This window comes from Protomyctophum parallelum (genome assembly GCF_964188405.1).
Source record: "Protomyctophum parallelum genome assembly, chromosome: 5".
Lineage (NCBI taxonomy): Eukaryota > Metazoa > Chordata > Actinopteri > Myctophiformes > Myctophidae > Protomyctophum > Protomyctophum parallelum.
This window is the reverse complement of record NC_139702.1, coordinates 47,177,813-47,185,058: the sequence shown is the minus strand read 5'-3', so window position 1 is coordinate 47,185,058 and position 7,246 is coordinate 47,177,813.

The following is a 7,246-nucleotide window of genomic DNA, read 5'->3' as shown; positions in this document are numbered from 1 at the left end:
GAGTATGAGCCATCAGAACACTGCAGGAGGTGCAGCCTGTCTGGACACACTCTCACCCAGAGGTCCAGTCATGTGATATAAATGCCAGGTCAAACAGGGAAAACAGAATTACATAAGCTTTTTTTTCTTCTCTTTTTTTCCCCTTTTTTACAAATCTGTGGATTATAGTAAGCTACCGTATATAGTATAGGCCTACTGTCTTTGATTTATTTTGTGTGTGCGTGTATGTGCGCAAGTGTGCGTGTGCTTGTGCGTGTGTGTGTGTGTACAATTTACAATTTAAGCATTCACTTATCCAGTGACTGGAGTGCGAGTTTGGAATAAAGTAGAGTAAGCATGAACTCTACTCGAAGAAACAAGGATCCCTGCAGAAAAAAATGAACATAGCACCAAGGGTGTGTGTGTGTGTGTGTGTGTGTGTGTGTGTGTGTGTGTGTGTGTGTGTGTGTGTGTGTGTGTGTGTGTGTGTGTGTGTGTGTGTGTGTGTGTGTGTGTGTGTGTGTTTGTGTGTGTGTGTGCCTGCCCGTTTACATGCGTGCGTGCGTGCGTGCAATATATTGCCTTTATTTCCTCCATGTTGCCTGTAGGACTTCATCGGTTGTACTGTTACCCGACTCAGAAATGAGATTAGCTACATCATATTACATTAAACCAGCACACCACTGCAGGCTAACAGGTAACTCAGGTGTTGAATAATGCAGTCCCCAATTAGAGCACAAGGCTGGAAACACAGCCCCCCCCCCCCCCCCACACACACACACACGCACGCACGCACACACGCACACACACACACACACACACACACACACACACACACACACACACACACACACACACACACACACACACACACACACACACACACACACACACACACACACACACACACACTCCCCAGGGACACAATTTCTAGTTACCAGTTTCGACGTGTGAGTTATGGTGGGGAAATGACTCACAACGGCATGACATGAAGTGTTGAACCAACCTGCAAATGAGGCAGGACACCTACAGTATATGGTAGCAGATAATTATCATCATCAGCGAAGCCCAAGACTTCAAAGAGCGACTGCAGTCTGTGTCGTCTAAACAGTGTGTACTGTAGGCGTGTATGTGGCCTACGTACTGCCTACACGTTGGTGCAATTGATTTGCCCAGTAAACGGCTTGTCATGTGACAGTTTTAGAGAGTAATAGGGGACTACCTTTTGTGGGAGTGTGGGACCTGATGGCGCGGTTGTTTTACATCGCTGGCTACTAGTCCTACTAGTAGTAGGAAGTAGTTGGGCGCGCACAGGGCGGGGCTTTCTCACATTCTAATACAACCAGAAAACCCTATTCTGACAGCCAGCTCCGTAGCATGCCTCGCTAGTCATTACCAACCCACACCCCCTGGTATCGAATCACGTTGCCGCCACTATTTTCCTAACAACCGCGGACTACTCTTTTGGCCAGTAAAGTACGTTAGTGTTAAGGTTAAGGTTAGGTTTAGTTTTTGTGAGGTTATGTTTCTGGTTGTACCAGTGGTGTACCAGTGGTGTTTCTACCACTGGCCATAGTAAAACCTTTTTACTTGTGCAAGCAGAGTGTGCACGTACCGCGATCGGCTGGGTATGTATGTCGGTCTTGTCCATCGGCCATACCTATTGGCCGGTGGACAACATTGACATACATATGTACTTTAGTTACGTCATCAAAAACAGTGATCGGCTGGGTATGTACTGTATGTGGGTAAATTCTCACACAACCAACATCTCTACAAATAGGCATTAAAACTGGCTGCCCATGGAGTGCAGTTCATTTTATAATTGCCACTAAACAGTGGATAAAGTGGATGTGTCAGTGATATTTTATTAGCCTCTAGGGAAGAGAGCACCTTTAAGAACATGCTCACCAGGACAGATCTTTTTTTTAGAATGGTCAGGCCTAGAGGTTAAGAACACAAAATGCGCTGTTTTGTATGAGAGGAGAAGTGGAGGGAACCAGTGGCATCATTCAAAAACAGATACACCCCCAGTCTTTACAATAGCATCGGAACCTTCACGAGACATATAATTACCTTGGACATAAATGTAACATCGCTGGGGTGAATAGAAACGGCAAGTTGAGAACAGCCGTCTGAATATACAGCTAAGTTGGACCTGATCGACAGATGTCCTCTGACCATGAAGCTGGAAGCTGTCAGACAGGTGGCACTCTCCAAAGTCCAACACCTGTTTTCCAATGTCCACATCCCACAGAAGGTACTGCGTGAGATAAACAACAAAACGGTGAGCTTGGTGCAAAAGTGGTTTGCACTCAATTCACACAGTATACCGTGACATTATATTTCATCCACAGTGGGAAGGAGGGTTGGGGCTGCCAAGCGTAGAATCAATCTACACCAGCATGCAGATTTCCCATCTTCTGAAAATGCTGAACAACGACGACAAGGATGTTAGGGAGCTGGCTCCATCCTCCCTGTTCCTAGACCTAAGAAGGCGTAAGGTCCCACTGGCCAGGGAGTTAGAGCCACACTTTCTTGGATTTAGGAGGAAACCCAGTGGGAAGCTGGACACCTGTTCGGCTGGATTTGGGGTCTCGTCGGACTGGACAGATCTGAACGACCTCTGTGTCCGTACTGCAGTGACCCTGGAGTGGGTGCGGTCTGAGTCAGAGACTGTGAGGGTATCAGAGGACATTATAACTGACCCCCTCATCCAGGTCAGGGCAATTAAAAGTCACCTATGCTGGACACAGTCGCCTGCTAACAGCTGCAGGTTCCAGACGGTTCCTCATGGATGTACACCAACATAAACAACAACAACACTGGACTGACTAAAACTCCAAGAGAAACTTGCATGTCTTCCCTACGCTGATTACTCTCTATCACGCTCTTTCCTGAAGAACCCTGCACTCAATGAGGACATTATCACATACAGTTAAAGCAAGACTACAAGGGAAAAAATGTATGTGATTTTTTTATACAGTATATTTTTATATGATTTTTTATATTTTTATATTCTTTATATTTTTAGTGATCACATAAAAAATCATATAAACCTACGGCTGTAATAAGCAACATATGGCTGTAATAAGCAACCTACGGCTGTAATAAGCAACCCACTGCTTATTGCAGCCTTCCCCCCATCTTTCCATCTGTTTCCCCACCACTCATTGCTTGCACCACACCACAGAACAGATCACTGAAACACTGTCACACATCTTGAATGGATGTTATGCATACAAAGGAATGTACATAGCACGCCATGATATAATAGTGGAACTCATAGCAAAGGACATATCAAAATATCATGCATCCTCAGTGAGAATGTACAAACATTCCTGTCATTCCATCATGTTTCAACTCTGTGATAACCCAGACATATTTGCATCTTTGACAGCGAATACACCAGATGTTGTTGTGGTTGATGAAGAGTCCAGGGAGGTGTCTGTATTAGAGATGGCCTGCACCTTTGACCACAGCCTAGAGGAAGCCTTTATGACCACGGTCATTAAATACCTGCAACCACTTCTAAATACCATCTCAGAGCTGGGCTATAGGTGCAGTGCAGACTATTTGTGTTTATATTCGGCAGCCTAGGGCATACAGTACTCACAAATTGGTTGTTAGAGGGTTCCAACAACTTGGGATGCCCAAAAAGGAGGCAAAAAAGCTGGCAAAGTATTGTAGTGTCTCTGCTATAATTGGCAGCCGCCACATATGGTGGAGACGCTGCTACTTATATACCCATAGATAAATGTTGAGTGACATGCCTATTGTAACATGAAAACACATGCCATAATTTTGTAAGTGTAACTCTACTGCACCTTTACTATTTGTGTCCTTGTATGCATCTCCTTTGTGTGGACATAAAGAAATCGTTAAAGTGTGTGTGTGTGTGTGTGTGTGTGTGTGTGTGTGTGTGTGTGTGTGTGTGTGTGTGTGTGTGTGTGTGTGTGTGTGTGTGTGTGTGTGTGTGTGTGTGTGTGTGAAATTTACAATTTAAGCATTCACTTATCCAGTGACTTACAAGTGCAAGATCGGAATAAAGTAGAGTAAGCATGAACAATAAACAAGGATCCCTGCAGGCAAACAATGAACGTGGCACCAAGTGTGTGTGTGTGTGTGTGTGTGTGTGTGTGTGTGTGTGTGCTCGCTTACATGCGTGTGTGCGTGCGTGCATGCATACATGCCTTTATGCCTTTATTTCCTCCATGTCGCCTGTAGGACTTCATCGGTTGTTGGTTACCCTACTCAGAAATGACATTAGCTTCATCATATTACATTAAACCACACACACACACACACACACTCCCCAGGAATACAATTTCTAGTTACCAGTTTCGACGTGTGAGTTATGGTGGGAAAATGACTCACAACGGCACGGCATGAAGTGTTGAACCAACCTGCAAATGAGGCAGGACACCTACAGTATATGGTAGCAGATAATTATCATCATCAGCAAAGCCCAAGACATCAAAGAGGATTTGGTTTGGTGAGCGACTGCAGTCTGTGTCGTCTAAACAGCGTGTATGTGGCCTACGTACTGCCTTCGGCCTGGTGGAGACAATAAATTACATTCACAGGCTATGCTTTTCAAAACAAATAAAACTGACTTATTGGAAAAGATACATGCCTGATGTCTGGATAAGGAGCTGGGCTGACTCCTGGGTGAGGAAGGGTCTAATTCGTCGAATGTTTGTGTGTACAGGATCGAGTGACGTCTGTAATGTGTGCTTTGAACGAGAGCTGACTGTAAGCCAGCTAATTAGAAAGCTTTGCTTGGCCCAGTGGATGTGAAATTTATAAAACAATAAATTATGATATCGTCATGTTTGTCAGGTGAAACAAGCGCTGTCTCTGTTGTCCATCTAATATTAATGAAGTCAAACAGTAGGCAGACCTGGAATACTCAAAGTTAACTGAAGGAAAACTATCAAAAGTAAAAAGGCTACATGGGTTATAGTCCGGTAGTCAACAGGCTTCTTTTGTTTAAAGTGGGAAATTTGGTATATAGTATTTTTTATTGGCCTAAAATATTATCTATATACTATACATTCATGAATCCACTTGCTGGCCGGCTGTCAACATTGAGCCATTTTTTGAATAGGGGTTTTATATGTGACCATACCATTATGATCCTATAGAAAATGTCATTATGCTTTAAGTAGCATGTGACATGTCAGGGGTTTTCAAGATTCTGAATCCATTCCAAGCATTAGTTTTGCACAAAAAACACTCCTTGGGCTAAAAACGACCATAGCCGTAATGACGGATTTGGGCAAATGGCTATGGCCGTTTTTAGCCCAAGGAGTGCAAAACTAATGCTTGGAATGGATTCAGAATCATGAAAGCCCCCAAGGTTTGTTTTTTTTTGCCATGAAAAAAATAATTGTGTAAGTGTTGTTGCTGTTGTTGAGACCGAAGACATCACACTGATAAGCAATAGCATGCATGTACATACCGGCAGCAGAAGAACCCTGCCTGAATAAGATGCAATGTAAAAGTTCTAACTGCACTCACGTGTAAAAAATGCCCCATCAAACTTTTAGATGTTGTTTTTCTCCCAGTGTGGAGGAAGAATGTTTAGGATTTTTATTGTATTCTCTCACTCTTGAAATATCGAATCCATTGGTTTCTGTTGTGTGTGAACAATAATAGCAATTCAAATCAGTTGTCCTCAAAACCACACCTCCAGTCCCTGTTTCAATTTATTCCTATGAGTTTTAGAGGCAGTTGCCTCGGCCAACTTCCGACGAGAGGCTACTACTCTAGTACTAGCAAGGAAAGCCCATAAACATGACTATCATATCCTGCACCACTACGATGCCTCTAAACAGACTTAAGTCCCACCATAAAAAGGTGGTATGCTCAGTATGCGTTGGTAATGGACCCTGCTGAACCGAGTATTGGGCCTGGCAGACAGCACAGCATGCAGAGCTTGAGCAGATTGCCGATCACATAATCACCACCTGTCCCCTGTATAAACCACCATGGGCGGCCGGCCACTTTGATGTGGTACCTAAGACGAGTGAGAAGATGACAGCTGGGAGAATGGAAGCAAGTTTGACCCTATAGCCATCACTTGTACAAGTTGCTCAAGGTAGGAACATTTTTAGAAAGTTCGACCCTGGCAATTACTTGCAGAAGACGGCTCAAGGTGGGAACCTTTTTTTTTTTTTTTTTTTTTTTTGCTGCTGCTGTTTCTGTTGTATGCTGTGTACATACTAATGTGATTCAAGCTGTGATTCAATCTCAGGGTCCCCTGATGTTTTGTAGGACTGTAGGAGGGCAGCGCTTTCTTCGTCCAGACATGGGACGTAGAGGGGTCGGTAGCCTCGAGGGAATGCTGTGTGGGCAGCTTTGTAGATGGCACTGCAGAAGCGGTGATATGCTTCATCTACAGTGATGGTGTGGAGTGGGATTGTGACGACACTCCGGTCCAGGGTTTCACTGTATTTTTTCCAGTTGGCTTTGCGGAAGTTCCAGCGCATCTTCCTTGGGCTGTTTATGACTGGGAGTTGTAGGCCAATGTGTGCAAGCAGGGGCCGGTGTTGACTGCGTGGGAAATCGTCAAGAATGAGGATCTGTGCAGGGTAGGGCGTTCCATTCAAAGAGCTGACCCAGCACAGGTCAGGGGAGTAGTCCTTTTTCCACCTGGCGGAGTGGAAAGTTCCTCTTTGTTTGGGGTCGTGTATCAGAGCAAGGTCATTTCTAGATGCCCAGTCTGAAAGTGCCTCTCCATCACCGTCCACTACTGGTTATCCCCAGTCAGGATGGTGGATGTTAAAGTCCCCCACATAGATGGCAGGGTGGGGGTGGGTGGGTAAGACCTGCAGATCCCAGTTGGCACTTAGGGGCTTGTACACATTGACAATATGAAAGCCACCAATGGTTATGGTGTCTGAGAAAGGTATAGTTGTCACATGGTTTGCTTCAACTATTTCAGACATATAATACCGATAACTAGTAAGCACTAAGCAGTAGAGTAAGATATTAAAGCAGAGTAGTGTATGCCTTACAGTGGTGGGGTGTTCCCAAAAGAAAAGGAGACAAACAAAATAACTTTGCCTAAACAAAACCCTAACCAATAACAAAGGGTAAACTACAATTTAGGCCTAACACTCCTTCCCGAAGGGAGCTACAAATAAACCAAAGAATAAGCGAAAGTTAACTAACAAGATAGTAACGAACAGCTGGAGTTAAATATGCAATGTTGTCTTGTTGAAAGCTAGGCAAAGACTGTCTTTTATAGCAGACGCACTGT